The sequence below is a fragment of the Xiphias gladius genome, chromosome 16, assembly GCF_016859285.1.
Source record: "Xiphias gladius isolate SHS-SW01 ecotype Sanya breed wild chromosome 16, ASM1685928v1, whole genome shotgun sequence".
In the NCBI taxonomy this organism is placed as follows: domain Eukaryota; kingdom Metazoa; phylum Chordata; class Actinopteri; order Istiophoriformes; family Xiphiidae; genus Xiphias; species Xiphias gladius.
Window position 1 is genome coordinate 28,724,306 of NC_053415.1, and position 26,230 is coordinate 28,750,535.

The 26,230-nt window shown below is 44.5% G+C and overlaps 1 protein-coding gene across 5 annotated transcripts in view; it reads right to left on the reverse strand.

Moving 5' to 3' along the window:
* gtdc1 (glycosyltransferase-like domain containing 1) overlaps positions 1-26,230 on the reverse strand; it is a 102,253-nt gene that overhangs the window by 2,882 nt on the left and 73,141 nt on the right. For 2 of the 5 annotated variants that reach the window (XR_005709074.1, XR_005709072.1), the window contains exons 12-13: positions 23,147-23,299; positions 9,548-9,628 (exon numbers count right to left, since the gene is read on the reverse strand). The gene's annotated coding sequence lies outside the window, so the exon portion shown is untranslated. Of the gene's footprint in view, positions 1-9,547; positions 9,629-19,108; positions 19,265-20,367; positions 20,462-23,146; positions 23,300-26,230 lie in introns of all 5 variants that reach the window. The other 3 variants (XR_005709073.1, XR_005709070.1, XR_005709071.1) reach the window with 3 other exon arrangements.

Here is a 26,230-nt window from a genome sequence, read left to right on the forward strand (position 1 = left end):
ATGAAACCCCACAACAATAAAACTGACACAGTGAACACACTTTGTCAGGACTTCTGCCGCTTCTCTGGAGAAAGACGTGAAGACGTCGTCTGAGGTTGGTTTAGAAACAGAGCCAGAGTTCAGATATGGTCACTTTATCATTTGATCTGACAGCCGATCATCGGAGTTGGATTATTCTGATAAAATGTCACCTTATGATCAACGCAACAACCTCAGCTCTGACCAGGGATCAGCCGGACAATAAAAGATGAAGCAGAGCGCAGTTTAACATCAGTGATGTTCACTTGGGATTCATCTTTTAAATCCTCTTAAATCTTAAAGGAAGTCGACAGATTCATGGTGCAGGATGATTAAACTGCAGCTTCTTTAAACACAACGAGGAGTCTCCGCTTTAATCACTTCAACAACAGATCTTAGTTTCTTCAGAGATGTATTAAAGATTAGAGGAAGAGACGACGTCCCACTCTGCTCCTTTATTCACTCTCTTAATGAAAACTGGAGATAAGCTCCGCGCTCAGTGCAGCCATATCACAGCCGCAGGTCACATGACCTAATCTCATCAGGGACAAAGGTACAGTTCAACACGCCAACGACACGCCAACGACACGGCCACAAACTCTGTCACGCTGTAGCACGTTAATCCAGACTCCAACAGGATTTGAATTAGCAGCTGGTTGAGACAAACAGCGCCTGTTTCCGCACATCTTACTCTTTATGATATGAACGAATATTTCCCACGGAAATCAGTCATCTCTGTCCTGAACGGTGTCACACATCTGGACCACATCACACGATTTACAGAGCCCACTGAGCCTGAAATGGACCCGTGTTAAAACTTGTAAAGTGTTTTAAGTATCTTTGACATTTAAAAAACCAATACATGCCTCAGAGCTTTCTGACTCCTTCCACAAAGAGACACGAAGGACCGACGTGGACTCCTTTGTAAAACAAAGTACCAGAGGCCCAGCAGGTTTTACCTGAACCACCCTCTCCACTGTTCTGGTCCCCGAGTCAGAGTGGAGAAAAAGTTGGTCTGTGAAAGTGAAACCCACTGAGCGGTTTCTCATTGAGAAAATGAAAAAGACATAAATGACTTTTTCTTCATGGAGAGGAAGTGGAGTGTCTTCTTTTGACTGAAGTCATTAATATTTCAACATGCAGAGCAGCTACAGAGAGCACGCTGCCATTTGTCCCTTTTCTACATCTGCAGTCGCCTCTTAAATTAAACATTAATTACACTTCTTCATAAAGGAACAATACAGAGCTGAAGCATTCTGCTTTTGCCAAGTTAATTATTTCCAATTTGCAACAAAATATGTGTGAACGTGTCAAAGTGAAGATCCACTTCACAGAGATTTAAAGAAAACAGAAAGTTCTTCACGCAGCAGAGAGCAGAGTTTCATCAGGTCTGCCCTCAGAGGAATTTTAATTTGAAGAAATGTTTGTGATCATCACTGTGGCATCATCTGGACTTAACCGCTCATTATTTTTATCGTTGGACAAAGAAAATCCAACCTCGCAGAGCAGGAAAATACTAAATCTGTGAGGTCTGGATGTCAAGTCCAGGTGAAAATGGGTTTCAAACGTCTGCTTGTTTAAATAAAATACAACTCAAAGGAACTGAAATGAGCTCCGTCCGTTTTCCGCACGATTTCTACCAGTGCTTTGACCGGTGTTTGTAAGATTTCTTCGTGGTTGATTCATGTGGTGTGTGTGCAGGTTTTAATGTTTATTCACGTCAAACGACCATTTAAATGAAAGACTGTTCATTGATCCCGACCGATCAACTTATTTTTCCGTTAATCTCCTTCGATACTAAAATGTTACTTCCTCACTTCAACGTAAAGTGATATTGATGATTCGCACGTGAAATGTGTGCAAGCTGTGTGTGCGGCTTTGTGGATTGATCACCTGTAAAATGCGGATTTCTAATTAGTTATTACATATTACCTTTGTTTATAAAGTGAAGTCAGGGTTTTAAAGGGCCTTGGAAGTAAAAGGGTTTTTATGGCTCGCGTACAGGTTTTACAGATTTAATGTAGAGTGACGTCTTAAAAGTCTGTTTCTGTGTCTCTGCTCGCTCCAGCTGTTCAGTCCAGCGCTGACACTGGAACCACATCGCAGTTCATCACCACAACCTGTACTGCAAATATCAGACACACGCAGGCAGAATCCCAAACACGTACAGGTGCAAATACAGCAACAGGATTAATGTTAACGTCGGAGCTTTTAAAGAGTTCATAAACAGCAGAAACAGAATTGAGGTAAATAGTTAGAATAGAAATGAGCTGAAGATTTGCTCAGCCAGTCACAGTGGAAGCAAATTAAATGTCCCGAAGTGTTCGGATAATTAAGAATCTTTTCACACGTGAAACATTTTCAATAGCAGGTTCATCACATGTAAAATGACATGAAAAGCACATGTGAAATGTGTTCATGTGTGTTCTGTAATGTGCAGGTGTGCAGGGTTATTAATGGGTTATTTACCTGAAAAGAGCATTCAAATATAAAAAAAGTCCAGTTACACTCTGACTCCGCTCAGTTCAGCGTCTTCATATTTTGTTCAGTCCAACACTGAATCACTGTGAATCAAAACCTGAAATTTTATCACTCAAACGCCCTTAATATCTCCATTATTACACTGGTTTAAAAACTGAAGTTAGGATTTTTAATGGAATTCACTCGTGGTTGATTCACGGAGTAATTCGGGGGTTTTGAAGCCTCATTTGTTGGTTTTAAGGGCTTTTAACGACCCTTTAAATGTATTCAAATTCCATTTAACTTCAATGTTTTCCTGTCGCTCTGACAGTAAACGGACAATGAACCTTTGTCTTCGCACAACAGACGGAGGTGGACAGTTTGATTTCTTCAGAATAAAAGACTCAGTTCACGAGAGGTTGTGTGTTGCTGTAAATTATAATCCGTGGGTCAATCTGAGTGTAAATCCTGCTCCACCGTTCAGCTCTCACTGTTTCTCTCAAGAACAAATTAAAGTCACTTCAGTCTGTAAGCAGCTTTGAGGAGTGAAGCACAAAATACCTTTTCTCTGCTGTGGCTCAGCCAAGAGATTAACTTCCTGTTGGAGTCTGCAAAGGATTTCATCTCATCTGGACGTTACAAAGGTAACGACATGATGGTGACGACGGAGGGAGGACGGAGAGTTTACTGCTGCTTCAGACTAAGAGTCAAAGAGTCAAAGACTTTTCCTCCCACAACCAGATTTAATCTTAAAGTCTCTATTTTCTAGTTTCTTCTCACGCTTTCAACCACTTCTCACTAAATGGACCTCCTTGAATTTATGTGGTCAAACTGCTGCTCCCCAGGTAAACGATAAACTTTCACCCTCAAATTTGAAGAGACCTTAAACGCTGAAGCGACCTCTGAATGATGCAGCTCACTTTTGAAAAGGTTAAAAAAGCAGCTCAGCCAATCACAGAAAGCATCACCAGGGGGTAAATTTAAAGTGACAACATCTGCCCACCTCACATCTGGCAGCTGCCGAGGCTCTGCGATGAAGCCCATAAAAACCACATCAGGTATCAGCACTTCAGATCCAGTCAGCACTAAAGTGAGAATTCACGCTGAAGGTGCTGCAAGGTCGCAGGAAGTAGTTCAACTATTCACCTGACTAAACACTCTGCCACAGCCTCCGTCTCTGTGGGTTTTATCTAGACTGGATCCGTCCCAGCAGGTCTGGACCCGCTCCCCTAAAGCAGACCTGAGCTCTGCCAGCAGCAACAGCATTTTGAGTTTGGGAGGGGGCTGGAAAAAGTGATAAATAACCACCAGCATTTCTAATGTTTCAATGAATGAAGACAAATAACACGATCAAAGGAATTTTTCCAGGTTTTTCTTTTCTCTTTCAGATTGAATGAAATGATGAATCACAGACTCAAGGAGGTTTTTGTTTCTCTCGCAATGAAAACCGAATGAATTTCTATTTTTTTTAATATATATATGTTTTGTTTCTAAAATTAAAAACCAATAATATTTATTTTGCATTGTTTCAGAAGAGTAAATGTGAAAGCACAGCGAACTAATCAGTGTGACACATCATCTCCACATCATTACAGCGGACGTCTGACAGGGGAGAGGGAAGGAAACAACCCACAGATATCAGGATGTGGAGTTACGACGTTATGATATGTGAGTCGGGATTTTTTTTTCTCTCAGACTCTTTTCTTTTCCTCCCGCGAGTCTTTTGGGCTGTAGCTCCTCTGATTCACCACTGTAATCGTCAGGAAGTAATCAGGCACCGTTAGCTTAAGACGGATTTCATCAAAGTGCTCAGGTCAGCGGCTTTGGACGATTACATCCAGGATCAGGACAGTTCACACAGGACACACTGATACACACTGTCCTGAACCTCTGGAGCTCCAAAACCGGGTCCCCCAAACACTTCAGTTACCTTCAGAAACTCTGGACCTCCAAATCCAGCAAAAAAACCCAAAACAAAACAAAACTCCATACCTTCAGGACCTCTGGACCTCCAAAACCGGGTCCCACGAAAACACTTCAGATACATACAAAACCTCGGGCCCACCAAAACCAGCGCTAACAAACACTTCAGTTACTTTCAGAACCTCTGAGACCTCCAAAGCAAACCTTTTCCCTGTGGTCTATTTCGGATCAGGTCTGCCTGTCTCCATGAGTCCTCTTGGTTCCTTGTAACTAAGGCTCCACCCAGGACCCGAGTTGACCCAGAACCAATTTAATTTAAATCAAATCAGGTCTGGAAGCTTCCTCTGGTCCCTTCAGTATGTCCAATATAAAGTGGACTCTATGGCCTCTGATCCGGGGACGTGTCATCATCGTGAAGAAGAGAAATAGGTTGCTGTTCAGTGGTTTGGATCTGTTCAGATACACTATGCTTGATTGGGTCTAATTATCTTTAAATCTATTTCAAGCCAGCTCTTTTGGACTGGGTCTGGTTGTGCCCAATTCCCTTACAAACTGGATCTAATTATCCTTGGGTCGACTTGGGACCAGGTCTGACTGCCCTCTGGTGCTTCTCAGGTCGGACCGTCCTTGGGTCCCTTCCTTATTCTAATTATCTTCAGGTCTTCAGGTTTTAGAATGGGTCTGACTGTCCTCCAAGTCCCTTATGAAGCCGGTTTAATTATTCTTGGGTACATTTATGACAACAGTCCATGTGTCAGTTTTGGGCGGGGTTTGATCATTCTCTGGTCCATTTGGACTAGGTCTTACTGTCCTCAGATCCCTTTTTCTGATGGGGTTTAATTATTCTTGGTTCTATTTGGACCAGGTCTGACATTTTTCATTTCCCTTTCGGATCGGCCCTGGTTACCTTAGGGGCTAATGTGACTGTACTGGTGTCCTTTTTGGATCTGGTGTCATTATCTTTGAGTCTGTTTACACCAGGTACGAAGGTCCTAGGGTCTACTGTGGATTGGGTCTTACTATCCTCAGGCCTTTTTTCGGTCAGCTTATTCAATCCTCAGGTCCATTTTGGGACCTGATCGGGTCCAGAATTTTGGACTTGTGAGGACTTCTAGCTAGGGTTTAGTTTTTTAAAAGAACACAAAATCAGTTATGTCTGGTATCAATCGATGACGGCAGAACAACGAACCTGACATTTTATTTTTATAAAGAAGTTTTGTATCATCTCAAAAAATAAGAGACATCAACTCCAGTTCCAGACCTGAACAAATTCTGGATGGTGAAGCGCTTCTGGGTGTTTTGCTCTCGTTTGTGGTGTTAGAGGACAATAACACAAACACTGCTTTATATCTAAAATCTTTAAATTTCAGAAACACGTCGACCTTCTTCAGAGAGCCCGGAGAAAACCAGTCAACACATTAGACCTCTCACCCTCTTCAGGTCCTGCTGGAGGAAGACTCAAACTATCCTGTGATTACTTAGAAACAAAGAAGTGTTTTCAGAGAAGTGTTGCAGGTTAGCGTCTCCTCACGCTGTAGTGGACTCATTATTTTCTGCCCTCAGGCTGCGTTTCATCATCCCCTGGTTGTGGCGGGCTCGCTGGTTGTTGTGGAGTCTGTTTTTGCAGATTGTTTGTCGGATCAGAGTCGCTCACAAGAATCAATTAATGATGAGAGAGGGATGCAAGCGCTGATCTCTTTGTCACAGCGGCGAGTTGATAAAACCCAGCAGCCTTTGACACCAGACTATTGTCTGTTTTTGTTTCTTCTACAGAGGCTGGGGGGGCGGTGTTAGAGTTGTTTCTGTTGTTTGCTTTTAACTCAGTCAAACCAGACACTTGCTCAGATTATTCAGACGTGCATGAAAAATTCATAACCACTTATTCAAACTTCTGCTTCTTGATTATTTCAACAATGTCAAAGAAATTTCAAGTTTTACCAGCCTCCGGGGAAGATTTTAAAGCCTCCGAGAGTTCCTTTAATCCAAGAGAGAATATCATCAATTGTGTTTCGTGTTACGACTTCACACTACTTTATAGATAGTTTATTGAGTCTGATTTTATCATGGGACAAACCTGTCAAAAAGTCAAAAACAAAAACCAACCGAGCAAGCTGATAAAAGCAGCGGGTTGGATTATGAGTGAGCACCATGCTGACATTTTTAATCAACAAAAAGACTGTGACCTATGAATCCTTTCAACTCAAATTCAAGATATGTACACTCGACTTTATCTCTAAATATCTGAAAGTGAAATCGTACAAGTAATATCTTAGTTTTAGACATATGAAATGATAATTAAGATGTCTTAAAAAATTCTATTGAAATTCTGACTATTCATAACTACACTGAAAAAATCCTGAATTTAAGCTCTGGCTGCTCAGAATTAAAATTAAAACACATGGGGCTGTATTCACAAAAGATCTTATGGTACCGAGTCCCCTGAAATGGACATTATTTAGTATACAGCTCAAAAAACGTGGTTAGGAGTGTGTGTAATGTACACTCAAATCCACGATATGTCATTTTCTTCCACTAGGGGTCTCAATCAAAAGAATAACAAAACACGGAGTTTGGTGACGTCGTGAAGTAGCGTAGGACCATGGGAGTTGATGTCTTTACCGCCGTTGCCGTCACTGCAGTCAGCTTCACCCGGTCAGGATGCCTGGTCAGTGTTAATCGTTCAGGAGGTTTTTACCCAGAGTCGAACTATCCACAGAGGTCTCCTCCTCTCCAGAACAAACGGACTCGGTGATTAAATCCAGTAAATACACTGAATAAATCAGTTTCATATAAAAACTCGTCCTGGAGGGGCTGCGAGCCCAGCTGCTGCCATTATGCTCAGCTTGTCTCTCTGATAACTTAAGATCCAGACATTCAGGAGGTTTTTAACCCGGGAGCTGAAATATCCACAGAGGTCTCTATGGGTTTTGACTTATTGGTGAACTGACTGGATCCTTATTAACTCATCACAATAATAATATGCTTTTACAGGAAGTAAAACTAATGTTAGCCTTTTATTAAATTCCGGCTGTTTGCAAGGTTTTTGGTAATTGTTTGCTAAAAGTGCTGTCTCAGTGTTTTTGGACCAGTCAACTAAAAGTTATTAGATTAAATAACTGTCCGCAGTTCTAACGCTGGTGAAGATAACTTGTATCATTAAAGCTAAACAATTGCTTGTTTTTTTTTTAAATACAGTATAGTGGAGAATGTAGATTTAAGTAAACTAATGAACGGGGTGCGTGAGTTAGAAATACAAATGGTTCCTGTCGCTGAATGAATTTTATTCGATCATTCTTGTTCCTGTGAACGTGTCTTTGGATTTGACATGAACCTACATTTTCTAAAAATGTTGATTCATTCTGTATTTTCTGTTGTGTTAATACCGTTTTCCAGATATCTGACACCTATTGAAGAGTCTGATTTCCATGTTGTCTTATAACTGATTTCATCCCTCATTCACACTGGAGGTGAATATTTTGCTTCTGCGTTGTTGGAGGTTATCTGAACATGTTAATAAAGATCTCGCTGGGAACAAAAATAAACCTCGTCTTTGAGACAGAAGGTGTCATGAAAGCTGTAACCTGTTACCACACAACCCCATTTCTGTGCACAAACCTTCAGCTCATGAACCCAAAGGAAAAAGCTCACTGTTCTTCAACCCTTTTGATCAAAGTCACAAGCCTCGTCTCAATCCGTCAAGAAATCGCAAAGAAAACTACTCACGTTTTTTGACCTTTTGTCCATGACAACGCATTTATTCGACTGAAGCTTTGGTGCTTTTTGTTCTGTTGAATCTCGTGGTGAAAACCTGCACATGTGTCTTCCTGCGCAAACGGTAGGGAATGACTTTTTCTGCAAAACGACAAACAGCTGTTGCAGTGATGTGAGAATCCTAAAATGCTCTGCACAGAGAGAATCAGGAGACTTAGAGCCTTCAAACAAAGCGGAACTGGTCCGGGGTTGTGTGAAGACTGAGTCCGGTACAGACCAAAACACACCTGAAGCAGCTCTACTGAGACCAAAGAGTCCCACAGGTGGGACGGTGGATTCTATAAGGTTAAATCGTCGTTTTGTGAAACCACCTCCGGCTGCGGTGTGTGGGCCTCTGCTGAACTGGTAACTCTGAACCTGAGAGGAGTCTGAGGGAAAACCTTGACCTGATCAGAGATCTGTGAGGCAGCACTGAGCGACCTCCAGCAGCTCCTGTTTCTGTTTCTGTTTGTTTTATTTCCCACGGCGACGACAGAGGCGCGGAGTCTCTCAGGTCTCAGAAATCCTCCCAACAGCCAGCTGAGCGTTTGTGGAAGGTGAGAGCTCCATTGAGTCAGTCGCTGCTGTTACTGATATGTGACAAACAAGCGAGGACAGGAACGCAGCCCATTCAGATTAAAGCTACAACGGAGGGGAAGATGATGATAGCGAGGAGACGGGAGGAAGAACAGCAGCTGAGTAAATACTCTCATCCTCCTCTGCGACCGTCAGCAACCTCCCAGAAACTGATCACTGTTCAGATATCTGTTGTTCAGTTGCTCACGTGGTGTTTTTAACAGACAGATGTGACGACTGATACCCCGCTCTGAACCGATCCACTGATCCAGGCAAAACAGCAGCCGGATGGAAACGTGACTTCTTTAAAGTAAGCGTTTGAAAATTCACGTCTGTAGTACAGCAACAACATTTAGCGACAGGTCAAAGACACAAAAACTGGATTACAACTAAAGCAAACAGAAAAAACAGCAGAAAGGAAGGTCAGGGAATGAGAGTTGGTCTGAGCACAGTGTCTTAAATGTTTACAATGTTCAGACTCACAGCTGACAGGAGATACATCAATGACCACTCATCAGGTGACATTACACAGGACACATAGGACCACGCTGCCAATGACAACATACCTGTTCTGAGTGTTAGTGTTACCTGACCTTCATTGATGTCATGGTTGGTTATGTGATGGGACGGTCACGGTTGGGTCAGTCTAAGTTAAAGACCGCGGCCTCAGTTAAGCACCCTGTTTCAGCTCGAACACGGGCCCTTCAAACTACAGCTGCACCTCACAATTACTGTCATTATTCGTTAAGCTGCCCATTCATTTTTCCAACAATTCTTCAGAATGTAAAACTTGAAAAAGTTACGAAAACGTGCCACTCACAACTTCGCAGAGCCCAGTGTGACGTCTTCAAATGTCCTGTTCCGTCAACCGAGTGTCCAAAACCCAAAGATACTCAGTTCGCTGAGATAGAAGACAGAGAAAACAGAAAATCTTTACATTTGAGAAGACGGAACCGGAGAGGTTTTGGTGTTTTTGTTTGAAGAATAAAAAGACAGTGACAAAATTAATCAGTTATTAAAATAGTTGCCAATTATTTCTTCTATTGCTCGACCAGTGGTTTCAGGTAAAATTCAGACGCAGTTCGTCTTTACCCCGGCCGTCTTTACCGACGTGTTTGAGTGTTTGAACATTTTAATGATTAGATTTCCATCTGAGGGGCATCCACAGGTTGTACAACTCCAGTTACATAAGTAATCCTTGTTTAAAGGTGGGTTTGCTGATGGAGGATGTGTGTCCAGCAAGGGGGGGGGGGGGGGGTGACTTGCTGGAAACCAGTTGAATTAATGTTTAGGGCTAAATTTGTATTCGGACCTCAATCTCATAAAAGGTGGCGAGAGATGAACTGAGCTAGGCCCAAGAAACACAACAAACATTAGCATAAAAAGCGACATTAGCAAAGAAAAATAGTACAAAGTTAGAATCAAAAGACTTCACGTCAGCAAAAAAAAAGGGAACCATAAATTACCCTGCTTAAGGCCTTGAACTGAAACTCATTGGTAAAATAAAGATTTTTCTAGTTTGTCATGTGCTTCTTTGCTTCCTGAGCAAATAAGTCGGTGGTGAAGTGTCGACAGCACGAACCTGTTACAAACATCAAAAGGTCATGTCAGCGAAAAAGAATAAACCAATAGATAAAGTAAAGTTTTCATGAGTAGAAGTACTGTTAGCAGAAAAAAAATGTTAGTAATAATCAAGTACAGCATGAAAATCATAAACATATACATATGTATGTATATGTATATGTATACATGAGGAAGACTCTCCTCCCTGTGCAGATACTTAACTGGATGGGAACAGAATTTGCAGGAATACTGCAATTCTACCCCTACATGTGACCTGGATGATTACCCTGCCTGCTTTCAGCCCGAGTCCTTCACTCCAGAACAACCACAAGAGTGTGTTTTCTTCAGCCGGCAGTTTTCTCAACATTTCCAAACAGTTTTTAACCCCCGCCTGCCGCCTGGAGCAGACCACAGCTACAGAGTGTTAATCCCTCACTCAGAAATCAATTCAAACCCTAAAAACTTTCAACTCCTCAGACGAGGAAATGAAGCCCTGAAACGTTTGGGTTCGGTTTGATCCTTTTTCAGGAAGAAATTCCTGCTGCTGAGGAGAGAAAAAAAAAAAAAGCACAGACAAAATGCACCGAAAGTCTCCGAAAACGTGCGTAAAATGAAAGGTCATTCCCACACAAGTAGCCTGTCAAAGCCTATGAACTCATTATTATTATCGTTTCATTTGCTATTGTTACCACGCAAACTAGACTAAAAGACTCAGAGCCCGATTGCAGCTCGTCCTCCTCCTCGGAGTCCTAACTGAGTCAGATCTGAACTCATAGACACGAAACACATGTTGATATGATTCAGTGAGACGTCCACTTCCTGAGGATAAAAGCCAAGTCTCAGCTTTAATCTGAGCAGGTTAACAGCACTGAAGGAAGAACTGTGCAGGAGGTGTAGCCCTTTGAACACATACCGCCCAAAGTTTAGGGCTTCAGAAGTAATTGGACAGATACACATGAAGTCAAACAACAATCATCATATGTCATATTTAGTGTAAAATCCTTTGCAGTCAGCGACGGCCCGGAGTCTCAGACCCACAGACGTCTGAGGGTCTGGTGATGCTCTCCCAGAGCCTCAGCTCTTGTTGTTGGGGGGTCTCTCTGCCTTTGGTCCGGTCTCCACCAAGTGGACTGCCGCTCGGCCAGTCGTGGATCTTCCACCTCTTCACCCTGAAAAGCTCTGTGGTTGTTTTGGCCGTAGGTTTGGGATCGTTGTCCTGCTGAAGGATGAAATGTGGTTTCTTTGTGTGTGTTTTTGTGAGCTGCAGCCCGGCCTTTCTGTTTCTAAGGTTTACCAGGCGTTTGCATCTTGTGGTGAATCATCTGAGGTTCTGGTCCTGAAGTCGTCTCATGATCGTTGACATGGAAACATGTCCGCCTACATCCTGGAGAGCGTTCTTCACTTGACGTGCAGATATAAAGGGGATTTTTCTTCATGCAAATGATTCATCCGCAGGACCAGTGCTCCTCGGTCTAACAGCTTGTTCCACTTTTTATAGTTGAGAACACCTGCTTTTTTAGAAACCAACGACCTTCGACCTCCCTCTGATAGATTTTTTATTTGGGCCTCATTTTCCTCTTCTTCACTCGGCCACCTCTTCACTCCTCATACTGACAGACAACTCTACCTCGATCTAAATTAACTCTTCTCTCCGTCAACTCCGAGCCACGTCTGAGCTCTTTCTGTATGAGCTGACATAGAAACGACTCCCAGCTGCTCAAGAAACATTAGTAACCAGGTTTCCAAAGTACTTTGAATCAGGCTCCAGCTCCCACACAGTTCTAATATACTGACGTAAACCTGCTCAGATTAAAGCTGAGACCTGGATCTTTACTGTCGTGTCCATTGTCTTATTTCACCGTAAATGAGCTGAAGCTCGGAACCTGAAGAAAAAAAATAAATGTGTATCTGTCCAGATACTTCCGGCCTTAACTGTAGGATAAAAAAAAAAAAAAAAATCAAAAAATCGGCAATCAAAATACTCACAACACTACAACTATTCCTCTTAAAACTACTGATCCTACGCCTAACTGGCCCCTCTTGGCCACCGTACCCGAAGGATGTACATTAAAATGACCCCCTGCAGACACCGAATTCTAGTACAAAGACTTTCATTTTCTAATCTCCACATGTATGTTCCTGTCAGAATTAAAGAAACTTCTGACAACGTAACCAGACCGGCTTCAGACTCTGCTTTTCTCCTCAGTTCAGAGGAAACATGAATCTTCCATCAGCAGCTCTGAAAATATTAAATCCATTATATGTTTAATCACAGTGTTATCTGTCTCAGATTAATCGTCTCTGGGAGGCGACCAGGACAAATTAACAGCAAGTTTTCGTGCTAATTTTAACTGTAATCCGGGTGTTGATTGACAGTGTTGTCAGACCTCAGAATAACTCTGCACTCCAGTGTCCGTGCTGTTTGGATTATTTAAGATTATGTTGTAATTCCCCTTTTAATCTCCTCTGCTTTAAGATTGGAGAGTCGCACTCTGCGATGAAGTGTCGAAAGCGTCTGATGAGATGTGGAAATCCTCCTCATCGTCACTCTGCTCCTCATGAAAAACTTTCTCTGCAGCCGTGAACTGATCATCAGCTTCATGTGAAGCTTTTATCGCAGATTATCTCTGAGAGGAGCGAAGCGCTGCAGCTGTGGAGACTGTAAAACACACGAACACGTCCCAGAGCCGAGATGAAATTCCTCTCAGGGCAGGTGGCTCACACCAACACGACGCTCCCGGAAATATTAAATATGTCTTAAGACGCCGAACTTGATTCATAAACGACAGAAAGTCGATTCAAGCTGCTTCTCAGAGCAGCTCCGCTTCGGAGTCCGGAACCGCGTTTTCACCTGGAACCGGTTCGGTTAAAATGGTGTTTTGACCTGTGGAGTTTGGTTGTTTCAGGTGCGGAAACTGACAATCAGACTGATGACGACTCGCGATGAAATTAGTTTCATATTTCATGACTTTCCCAAGATTGTCTTTCATTTTTGTGTTTCTCTCTCTCTCTCTGCCACTTATTTCTCCACCTCTCTCTTTTGTTTCTTTGACAGGGGGATCATGGGTACCCCTTTAAGGCTTCATGTGGTTCAGGACGGGGTGGGGTCCTATAGTTGTCTCTATGATGATGTGCTGGTGCTGGCTAAAAATGGCGTGGACCTCGAGACCGTGGTGGACACACTTTACATGATTCATGAAAAGGCCTCGTCAGTGAAACTGAACTGGGGTTTGGGGGGAGTCAGAGGTCCCACGGCTGCGAGGGGGTTCGGAGCGGATCGGGGCTGAAGGTCTTGGGGTCGGACAGTTTAGTGGCCTCTTTGCTATAGCACTGGCTGGCCCGTTGGAGAACGTGCAGAGATAACTGGTGGACTTGGCAGAGGGAGTGGTGGCCTTCTGCCTCCAATTAGACCAGAGGCTGCTGTGTTTTCTGTGGAGACCCGGCACAGGCCCTGTTATGAAGGACCAGGGGCCTAGCACTGGACCTGCGGGTAGGAGGTAGTAATACTGACTCACTATCTTCAAATATGTGATTTACTCTCTCCATTTTTAATAACTTTAGTAAGTTAAAAATAAATAAATCTTTCTTTGTGCATCGTAACTTGGGACTCGGTATCTGAAAAATCGGACTCACTATATAACTAAAACAGTTTGACGTAGTGTCACATACGGTTTTCTTACCATCTCAACATTTAACGGATCAAAAAACTGATTTAGTATCTTCAATTTTTGACCTAAGAAAAATTTAGGGTTAGGGCTATTTCATAATTTTGACATTTTAGAATTTTGACACAAATATCCCATAATCCTGACTTCCTGTCACAAAATGTTTGCTCGTAAAAAAAAATCTTATAATTTGACTCAAGATCGTGACTCAAGCCTGAATATTTTCATTTTTTTGCATCCAAAACTTTTCATGTATTTTTTGCTGTTCCCGGCTGGATTGATCTTCCGTAGCGTCACATCATGTTTCTAGAAAATAAAGTAAGAAGTCTAAATTGCGTGAGCAGAGCGAGTGTGATGATGTAACAGAAACCAATTTATTTCTGCCCCGCTCTCCTGGTCGCTTTATTTCTCCAGTTTACAGCTGATTTTCATTCTGCTCAGTCTCTGTCCTCTCAATTAAAACTGCTCTGTGTTTTCACTCAGCAGGAGGAGGAAATGTGATTTTGGAAAAATTGAAGAACTAATCAACGTAAAAGGCACGGCCGACCCATTTAGATATTAACTGCTTGTTAACTGTGGCCTCAGCAAATTCAAACTTTCAGAGGAGGAAGAAAGAAGAGAATTAAGGTTACGTCAGCAGGTCGACTCGTGTGGAGCAACGCTGTAAAACAATATCATTTCCGCAGAGAGGATTAATTTCTCGCTGTCGGTTTCCTCGAGTTCTCAGGCAGAAAGCCAGGCAGAAGGAGGGAAATTAATGTTTTAATCTGTTTAACGTATAATGGACGAGTTTTAACTTCTGACAGAGGCGTGAAATCAGTGCTTCTCTAAAGGGTGTTAAACTGAATGAACATTGTTTGCTTTATTTCATTTTACTGTAAATATATTTCCTGGTGAGACTCTTGACTCTGACAGAAAATCAGACTTTTAGTACATCACAGATGGATTTTAGGGCACTTTTGGTGGCTACGTTCCTAGCTAACATGCTAACACGTAGATAACAAGGCTGCTGACAAGCATTAAAAAAAGAAAAGTAAATTCATTCAATTAAATACAGTAGACACGGTTTTACAAACCAAAGGCAAAAAAAAAAAATGATGGAACTGGGGCTGTTGGAAGATGGATTTTTTTCTCTTTTGATGGAGCTAGGCTAACGGTTTCCTCTGCTTCCGGTCTCTGTGCTAAGCTAGGCTAACGTTTTCACCCTGCTTCCGGTCTCTGTGCTAAGCTTGGCAAACGTTTTCACCCTGCTTCCGGTCTCTGTGCTAAGCTATGCCAACGGTTTCGCCTGTGTCCGGTCTCTGTGCTAAGCTAGGCTAACGGTTTCCTCTGCTTCCGGTCTCTGTGCTAAGCTAGGGTAATGGTTTCCTCTACTTCCGGTCTCTGTGCTAAGCTAGGGTAACGGTTTCCTCTGCTTCTGGTCTCTGTGCTAAGCTAGGCTAACGTTTTCACCCTGCTTCCGGTCTCTGTGCTAAGCTTGGCTAACGTTTTCACCCTGCTTCCGGTCTCTGTGCTAAGCTATGCCAACGGTTTCGCCTGTGTCCGGTCTCTGTGCTAAGCTAGGCTAACGGTTTCCTCTGCTTCCGGTCTCTGTGCTAAGCTAGGGTAATGGTTTCCTCTACTTCCGGTCTCTGTGCTAAGCTAGGGTAACGGTTTCCTCTGCTTCTGGTCTCTGTGCTAAGCTAGGCTAACGGTTTCCTCTGCTTCTGGTCTCTGTGCTAAGCTAGGCTACCGGTTTCCCCCTGCGTCCGGTCTCTGTGCTAAGCTAGGCTAAAGGTTTCCTCTGCTTCCGGTCTCTGTGCTAAGCTAGGCTAACGGTTTCCTCTGCTTCCGGTCTCTGTGTTAAGCTAGGCTAACGGTTTCCCCCTGCTTCCGGTCTCTGTGCTAAGCTTGGCTAACGGTTTCCTCTGCTTCCGGTCTCTGTGCTAAGCTTGGCTAACGGTTTCCTCTGCTTCCGGTCTCTGTGCTAAGCTAGGCTAAAAGTTTCCCCCTGCGTCCGGTCTCTGTGCTATGCTAGGCTAACGGTTTCCTCTGCTTCCGGTCTCTGTGCTAAGCTAGGCTAAAGGTTTCCTTCTGCTTCTGGTCTCTGTGCTAAGCTAGGCTAACGTTTTCCCCCTGCTTCCGGTCTCTGTGCTAAGCTTGGCAAACGGTTTCCCCCTGCTTCCGGTCTCTGTGCTAAGCTTGGCAAACGGTTTCCCCCTGCTTCCGGTCTCTGTGCTAAGCTAGGCTAAAAGTTTCCCCCTGCGTCCGGTCTCTGTGCTATGCTAGGCTAACGGTTTCCCCCTGCTTCCGGTCTCTGTGCTAAGCTTGGCTAACGGTTTCCCCCTGCTTCTGGTCTCTGTGCTAAGCTAGGCTAACGTTTTCCCCCTGCTTCCGGTCTCTGTGCTAAGCTTGGCAAACGGTTTCCCCCTGCTTCCGGTCTCTGTGCTAAGCTAGGCTAAAGGTTTCCTTGAGCTTCCCGCCTCTGTGCTAAGCTAAGCTAACGGTTTCCCCCTGCTTCCTGTCTCTGTGCTAAGCTTGGCTAACGGTTTCCTCTGCTTCCGGTCTCTGTGCTAAGCTAGGCTACCGGTTTCCCTGCTTCCGGTCTCTGTGCTAAGCTAGGCTACCGGTTTCCCCCTGCTTCCGGTCTCTGTGCTAAGCTAGGCTAAAGGTTTCTTTCTGCTTCCGGTCTCTGTGCTAAGCTAGGCTACCGGTTTCCCCCTGCGTCCGGTCTCTGTGCTAAGCTAGGCTAAAGGTTTCCTCTGCTTCCGGTCTCTGTGCTAAGCTAGGCTAAAGGTTTCCTTGAGCTTCCGGCCTCTGTGCTAAGCTAGGCTAACGTTCCCCCTGCTTCCGGTCTCTGTGCTAAGCTTGGCTAACGGTTTCCCCCTGCTTCCGGTCTCTGTGCTAAGCTAGGCTAACGTTTTCCCCCTGCTTCCGGTCTCTGTGCTAAGCTTGGCTAACGGTTTCCCCCTGCTTCCGGTCTCTGTGCTAAGCTAGGCTAAATGTTTCCTTCTGCTTTCCGCCTCTGTGCTAAGCTAAGCTAACGGTTTCCCCCTGCTTCCGGTCTCTGTGCTAAGCTTGGCTAACGGCTTCCCCCTGCTTCCGGTCTCTGTGCTAAGCTAAGCTAACGGTTTCCCCCTGCTTCCGGTCTCTGTGCTAAGCTAGGTTAACGGTTTCCCCCTGCTTCCGGTCGCTGTGCTAAGCTAGGCTAACAGTTTCTGCACCTGAAACTAGTATCCATCTGCATTAAACTGTTCCTGTCATTCTTGTTTGGTCGATTTGTGGAAGACAAATATGAGTTTGCGTGTCTGTCGCTGCCCACAAAATGTTGTTGTGCAGATAATCAGCTCAGAAACGTCTCCTGTGGGAGACTGGGACCTCAGAGACCAGGACCAGGCGTGGACTGATGTGGTCTACTCTTACTGCCTTTATTTCTCTTTTCGTTCTCTTTGTGCTGCGTACGCAGCCTCGGCCTGATTTAAACTGCACAGCAGACCACAGTAAATGAGGATCATGTGTGACGTTTTATTTATTTACCCACTTATTATTTTTCCAGCTCAGTGTCTCTTCACCCTCAGGAAAAGAGAAGATAATTATAAAACTGAAGATATCAAGGCTATTTGCCCTGAATAGCAGAGGTCCATAGCTCCTACCGCTGATGTGGGATCAGATTACGTCATGGCCAAAGGTATGCGGACATCCGAACATACATGAGACTGTAACATATGATTCTGATGCCACTGACATTAATCAGCTTTGAAATCCCTGACAAATCACTGAATTATCAGTCTGATCATCTGTTGTTTGGATGAATGGATGTTTTTTTTTTTCAGGTCAGGGCTCAAATATTTTCAGCTGCTGATCAATATTCAGCCGTTTAATGGGTTTAACTCAGATTTGCCCCAAATGGGTGGGTTCATCTTTGGATTGAAATATGTAAAGTTCTTTTTAAGGGATAAAAACTTCATAAAATGGACCAAACAGCATAAAATCAGGAGCTGAATTTTCAAGACAATTTAAGACAGTTTTAAAGTATAAACCAAGGGCTAGCATTCATGTTGTTCTGTGGATGATTTGAAAGCTTTTTGCCCCTTAAAGCCCTGAAACCGTGCAGATAATGGTATTTTAAGAATATGTTAAGATATCGATACCTATTTATTAATAGTTAGTGAATTGCTCTAAATGGTTGCTACGGGAATGGTACGTTGCAGAAAGTTAATCAAAGCGGCTGCCGGGTGTCGGCTAAACTGCTGAAAGCGTAACTTCATGGTTTCTGAACGTCTGAAAGTGAGTTCGCTAACTGGCTCTGCAGGAAAACCCCGATCACGCGGTTACGCCTGAAGCTGACCGGTGCGACCGGTCTGACCTCTGGAGCAGCTCCACCGGGGCAGGAGGGGTTACATGCCTCCTTCACTAGCAGCTCAGTGGTGGTAGTGAGGGAGGGGTACGTGCAGCCTCTTCACCGCTTCACTGAGGGAAAGGACGGAAGCCCGATGAAACATCCGGTTGGAGGCAGGTTAAATCCTCGTCTCTGATTGGCTGTTGCTCTGTGTCATTAGTCGTGTGGATACCTGTCAGTCACAGTCACTCTTCTGATGAATGGGGGTTGTTTTCACGTCGGTATGTGTCTTTACATTATTCTGAAGTTTAACCCTCAGTTCCTCGATATCAGCGATCAGACGTTTGCTCAGAAACTGTTTTTGTTTCTGACAGTCACCCACATGAAGTCAGTGCTGGATCGTAGTTTTTTTACGGTCCTGGTCTGTGCTGGGTTTATTTCAGTCCTGGCTGAGGCTCCAGTTCATGCAGGATTCTGTGAAGTCTGCAGGTCTTTGTTGTGGGTTGGTGTGGAACTGGCTCTCTCGGTCTGTGGGGGTCTGGCTTCAATATGTTGCTGTGTTGTGTACTGGCGTTGTGGCGATGTGGTGAGGGAAACCAGACTCTGAAGTCTACCTTCACTTAGCCTTTCTATTTCTTCTCTCACCACAAAACATCCACAGGCTTCAGATTTCTGTCTCCACGTCTGGACGACCTTCGACAGCAGAGAAAACACCCAACAAACCTCTGCTCTGACCTCTGGACCAGGACCAGGACCAGTAATGTGATCATAGGGTACAGACCAGAACAGATCAGACCAGACTGTGAGAGGCTTCGGTGTACATTCACTTTATTACCCAGTCGGTTGGTCCTGGTCCTGGTCTGTCTGTTGTAACCGCAGTTGTGTCTTTTCTAGAGAAAATTCACCATTGCGTCCACCGCACCAAAATAAATCCGTAGAAGTCACGGCCCCGACATCAGCGTCATGCTCGGTCTGATCTGAGCCAGGCCTCCTGGTCAACACAGATAAAAACAGAAATCAACAGAAATCCACTGTCAGCAGCGAAGACTGTTGTGTTTCATTATTCCTGAGTCTATGTGAATCCGGAACCTCTAGGTTCTGTTCCTGAAATAAGAAAATGTAAGATCACAGTTTCATAAAACTTTCCCACTGGATGCGGTGACTTTAATTATTTTGAAAAAGAGATTTTCTGGCTGTAAAGGTCTCAATACATCACTAAGACCCGATCCCTGCAAAACTAATGATGTTGTAATACTAATGAGAGTCATGACGATCCCCCGCTGCAGTGTGGGCGGGAATCATTCTCAGTTAATCAGTAAACACGATGCGGTTTGCTTCCTACGAGTCCTCGTGGATCTGACTGGACAACTGTTTCTGTCCAGTAAATGTCCGATGTTCCTCGGCCTGGTGAGGTCCTGGAAGGACAGACGGAGGACCTCCTAACCAGTCCTCCGACGGGCAGATGAAGGATCAGAGTCTGCGCGGATTCATTCAAAACTCTGCAGCTCGGCCGTGAACCAGTGCCAAGAGGAGAGGACACATTAGTCCAGGTTTAGCTGCTCTGCACTGGCTTCCTGTCACACGTAGAATGGACTTTAAGGTCCTCCTCCGTACATACGAAGCCCCTAACGAGCTAGGACCGAGCCGCGTTGCTGTAACTCCCTCGTCAGCTATTTGCCTTCAAGAACACTGCGATCATCCGGTGCCGGTTTATTGCGGGTTCTCGGCGACGGCTGAAAGAAAATCGGGGACGCAGCCTCTGCCAGTTCTGCCCCAAAGCTCAGAGGTCTGAGGGAGAACAGCTCGCTAAGTATTTTTAGAAGAAGAGGTAGAAACTTATCTGTTCACTCCAGCCTGTGACCAGCTCGGACTGTCCTGACGCAGGCCTCTTTTTTGTTCTCTGCTTCACACTACTTGATTTTACGCTTTCTATGTATTCTATTTTCTAACTTGATGTTGATTTTGGGGGGTTTATTTTCCATCTCATGCTTCATGAATTATGGCATTTTATCCCTGTTTTTCTCTTCATTCTCTGTCTATCGCCGGGTGCCTGTAGTTTCTTTAATATAAAGCACTAATAAAGTCTATTATTACCATTTCCTCCATTTAGGTCCCACACACCGTCCGTCTAATGAGTCTCCCACCATCCGAGAGCTGATTCAGGATCCATATCCAGCCGAAGAAGATTCTGAATTCAGAGCAGATTTTCAGATTAGCTTCATCCTCCTCCTCCTCCTCTTCCTCCTCTCTCCCTCCCCCCTCTCCCCTGATCCCCTGATCATGTCAATGATCCTGATCCTGACCCCTCCCTAGGGCAGGGGGGGGGGGGGGCCATCATGGTCCTCTCTCCCCATTCCCCCCCCCCCCTCCAGGAAAATGAGATGCTAATTAGTCAGCATCGGCATCTTCAGCTGCACATGTCAGCTTCTGTAGAGATATCAGTGATCCATTAGTTCAGATCAGTCCTGATACTGAACACAATACAATCCGGATACCGAAGAGCGAGATACTGAACAGACCGGATACTGGACACGCTACAGTCGAAATACTGAGGAGACAAGATACTGGACACGCTACAGTCCAAATACTGAGGAGACAAGATAATGAAGATGCTACAGTCCAGATACTCAAGAGACAAGATGCTGGACATGTGAACATACAGTCCCACATCTGTATTACCACCAACATGGCAGTGGATGAATGAGCTGCCAGGTGAGGTCAGCCGATGTTTTCTCCTATGAATTTCCAGCAGGCTGACTTTAATCATGGAGTCCTGGTCTTGGGATCATTAGTGGGCCAATAGTGTCTCAGAGGGTTGTTGTGTTGCAATGAGTTAAAACGCTGATGGCTGCAGTGATGGGCTGTGACCAGGCAGCAGCTAAGGTTCATTACAGACACAAAGACAGGTCTAAATCCTGATGAGGTTTCACTTATACTGCACTGACACACACCGGCAAGACTTACATGTACTGTTCATACATGTAGACAGATGCTGTGGAGCACGTTGGACCTTCATCAGCCTCACCTGCTGAGAGAACCAGGCCTCCGGGTCATTTTGACCTTGTTTTATATTTGATCATGTTTGCTAATAACGTCAGGATCAGGACTCGGCTCCTAAACGGTTAATAGCGTGTGATGGCCTTATTTTTTTATTTGATCAAGTGGTTGTAGAAAAAAAAAAAAAATCAATACGGTGATATGTCCCAATATTTCCTCCGGTGAGATGAGGTGGATTCACTGTGCCTCTACCAAACCTCCTGAAACTGTGTTGCTAGAGGTCTGGTGATGTGGTGAAGACTCACAGGGCTGGTTGGTTTTTTCTATCCTAAACGTGTTGTATGCACCTATTGTTCGGTTAATGAAGTTAAAAAAGAAACGATCGCTAGTCTGTCCCATTTCCTATCCGAGCTAACAGAGAACAAGTCACTGACAGGACACCGAGTCTCCACAGTTTATTAAAACCAGGATCAGTCTGACGTTCTAGTGTCTCCAACTGTGTCTAAACCAGGTCCCCGGGCTGCCAACTTCTCCAATGTTAACGTAAGCAGTCACGGGAGAGCCTTTTAAATACGCTTCTAAAAGAGTCTAAAATCAGTGACGTTATGATTTAGAGCCTCCAAGGCCCAAAACATTATTACATTTATCTTCTGCACAGAAAATAAAACGATGAAAAAATTGACCATTTATTATTGCTCAGGATAATAAATGGTAAAATGCTGGTGAAACGGTTCGGTACCCAGGCCTGATGATGACATCAAACTAGAAACACTGAATCGGATTCATGCGGATTTTACATCCTGACGAAGTCTTTGCTTTTCCATGGATGAAGGTGGCTAAAAAAAAAGCCGTTCGTAAATGCGAACATCTGAACTCCGCAGGCCGAACGTGCGTTTTTACGTCAGTTTTCACCCGTACGTACACGTTACATCGGCACAACAAAGGTAGCGTATGTGAAAAAGTCGACAAAGGAAAGTAAAACAATAAAAGCCGCTTGATAAACCGAAGCAAAGACAACAGAGACGAGTCCCGTTTTCACTCTCGGACACTTTCGTGTCCTCACAGCTTACTGCACATTCATACTGACATTATGGATCGGAGGCATATTTAAAGTAAAATGTGACTTCTGAGCTCAAAGTGAGCTGAGATGATAATTATTCATAATGATTGTGTCGGTGTGGATGATCGTCAGGACGGAGGCTCAGTAATGAGCTGGAGGAATATGCATGGCACGCTCGCTCTCGGTCCACAGTGTAATAATGACATATGGCAGGCCAAGATGTCGGCCATCACACGCTATTAACCGTTTAGGAGCCGAGTCCTCGAAGGTGACGGATCCGTCCTGATCCTGACCTTATTAGCAAAAACCCTCTGAGACACAGAGGCAAATGAAAGCCAACAAAATAGATCATTTACTGCAGGTCTGAGGGTTAAAAGCAAGACAAAGATGTTCATAAATGTTAACTAAAAATGTTCCTTCAAAGCTTTATCCGCTAAATAGGACAGAGTACAACCAGCCTTCTACGCATCTGCTGGTTAGAGAAGGTCATTTAAGCAGCATCTCTCACATTTATGACTAAAAACTATATTTAACACTGGAGATTTCCTATCTCGCATTTAAAATTAAAAAAATTTTAAAAAACCACAGAAGCACACAAGGCAATTCAGTCATAACGAGAACGAATGGGAGAATGCTACATGAAGCGATTCCTGGCAACTGCATGATTGGATAGGACGGCAAAGTTACTAATGAAATCAAACTTCCTTAAACAAAACTTCTTATTATGTCCACATGTTAGAAAATCACCAAAAAGTCAGAGCTAAAGCAGAACAACAAGCCCGATGGTCATCGGTTCTGTATCGGGCTTAACGCCACCTGACACAAGTTGAACTCAGGCTGGACCCTCAGTCTGTGGGTCTGGGTTTTCTCTCGTGAAGCACTTCGTGTCGTCTGATCTAGACTCACTCTGTACCCGACTCTCATGTCAACGTCCTCATCTTCCTTCCTTGAGCTTCTTCCCGCAGGAAACTGCACAAGAGGAAAAAAGCACAAGAGCATAATCCTGTCAGAAATCACGTTTCCAAATTAGTAGCATATACTCGTCATTTCTAGGAAACAGGGTTGAGCTTGAATTAGAATAAATAAAAATTGAATTACTTTTTTTAAAATTTCTTCTTATTCATATAAATGTGTGTTAATTCTTTCATTTTTTTCTTTTAATTCTAAAAATGTGTAAGACTGAGTTAAAATCGGCGTGTAGCTGTGTCTCCTTGTCTTGTCACCTCCACCAAGGAGGTTCTGATTTCATCAGTGTTTGTCAGCAGGACTACGCAACAACTACTGAACCGATCTGCACCGAGCTTGGTGGAGGGATGGGACCTGGGCCTGGGCCGGACCCATTACATTACGGTCCAGATCCAGGACTTTTTTTTAATCACTTTCGTTAACATTGTGAGAGGTCTGCGCTCTGCTGAGTGTCAGTCTGGTTTCAGATGGCTTTGAGTTGTTAGCAGCTCCACCAAACACTTTTGTCCTCGACACTCTGCAGATGGTTTCATTTAAATAACTTGAGTAATAAAAACCAAAATTCAGAGAAAAGTCTAGAAACTGAAAACAGTTCAGTGAATCAGAGCTGTGTTTTTTCTTCTTCCCTCTCCCATGAATCATCTGACGACCCCTCAGATTTAGCTGCCGACACTTTGGAGGGGCCCGACCCCCAGGTTGGGGACCGGTGGACTAAACTATCTAATTGCCTACTTAATAATGTAATTTATCACATCACTCACAGGAGCCAATTTTCTGCTAAATTAATACCTTTAATTTTAATAGTTACATAAGGAAAACGCTTCTTTAAGGATTTTAAATACGTGTAACGGAGTATTTTTGCAGAGGTATCGGTTCCCGGTGCTCTCTTCCCCCGCTGCACATTTGAGTTCATTATTCGTGCGTGTTGTAGAAAATGTAGCAGAGTGAAGAAGTCGTGTACTGGGTGTGTGTCACATCAGCGGCGTAACGGTGCGAGGGCAGAAAATTTACAGCTCGTGTTTCGGCTTTGTGTTTTCTGACGTGTAAGCCGGAGATAACATCGGCGCAGCTCTGCAGAGTCGCAGCGCTTCGCGGCCGCAGCGAGTCTGGCGCGCTGACAACACCTTTTGGATGCAATTATGTGCTGAGAGGCCCCGCGAGGGCCCCCATCCACCTCAGAGCGCTCCGTCAAGAGCCCGCTGACAGCTTGGAGCGCTGCCCTGCGCCGCAGTCCTTCAATCCTGTTCCAGGACTCAATCCACAGTGGCGCAGAACCCCCCCCGGTCTGCAGCCTGTCCCCCAGCCAAGCCTCAGCCATGCTCCCTCCTCGCAGCCTCCAGATCCAGTTCTTACTGCAACACCTTCCTGCAGAGGCCTTTTCGAGGAAGGCAGGGATCTCGCCCGCATTGTTCTAAACAGAGATAAATGCATGGTTCACCTCGACCTACCGACACCTCACCACAGCCGTCCTCCAGGACTCCGCTCTGGATCCTGGTCTCTGCTGCCAGATCCTCTCTGGTTTCTCTTCCCTGCCAGACTCTGTGTGTTAAACCTCGACCCACAACACTTTTAGAAGTCTCCGGATGCCCCGCTGCTCGATCTGCGGCGAGGTGGTGCCGGAGGGGGACGGGGGGCACGGGCGGTGGTCGAACCTGGATCTCAGAATACCCAAAGCTCGACCCACAAAAAAACCACAGCAGCTCTGCCGGCACTGAAACGGGAGACATTCGGTATCTGTACAGAGGCTGTTCAGCCGAGCTGCAGTCGGCATGTCTCTTACTGATGATGTTTTCTGATGTCATCGACGAGACGCGATGAATAACCTTTGACCGGTGCCAACGCGAGGAGAGGATCGATGCCGTCGGCAGCTAAATTCAAATGTTGGATGCTGTCTGGTAGGAAGCCTCTGTCCGGACGCTCCGCGGAACAGAGTTCCTCATGGAAAGAGACGCCGGTACTGACCAATACTTTGAGGAAAGCGACTAGTTTGGATTTTGTGCTTTTCTTGGTTTCGAGAAGTGAACAAAGGCCTGTTGGTAGATGATTCAATCAGCCCGGCACGTTGTAGGTAGACAGTGGTTAAGTGCTGACCGACGGCGAAGGGTAACAGATGCTAAATGCTGATCGAAATCCCTCACGTACACCTTCAAGTATATTAGGCCAATATCTTCAGGTCCTCCGTTTAAACAGGACGTTCAGAGCCAAGCAGCTGTTTGAGCAGTGACACGGCGAAACGTTGCGTTGCCGAGACACAGCGTAACGTACGAAGCGACGGAGTCGAGGGGAAGGTTCAGAGTCGGTGTAACGTACAGAGACGGAGACATACGCAGCAACGTGAAGAAAGCATGGACTAATGTACAGACCCACGAACAGCTAAGAGAGTTACGGGGTCATACGGTACTGAATAAAGTGATGATGAGACTAAGGACGACTGATCGTACATCATAGACATAATCAGTCAGAACTCCCATCCACTGGACGACACTGATGTCGAGGCTATTACTGCAAAAGAATAATACAACTTTGAGTTGTTCTTTTCATTAATTACAATTTTAACTAAATAAGTACACAATTCAAAACAAACACCAAGGATGTATTAATACTAATTTCTCGGCAAAGTGAATATTAATTTCACTTGAAATTGAATTTTTCAGTCTGTCCTTATCGGGAGCGTGAAGTCAAACTATTGGAAGTGAGCACTGACGTTGAAGCGGGAGAATCCAAAGCTGTTCGTCAGCGTTCGGCTGCAGTGAAACAAACTGTATCTGCGGTTCGGTTCAACACATCAGGTTCAAATCAGCCAGAAACACTTTCAGATTCTTTTTATATCCATTTAAAGGGCGAAGCAGAGTCTCGGTGTGGAATCTGCTCTTTTCTTCTCCCAGTCTCTCGTGCCGAGATAAGAGAGTCTGTAATTATGGGAAAACCATTTTT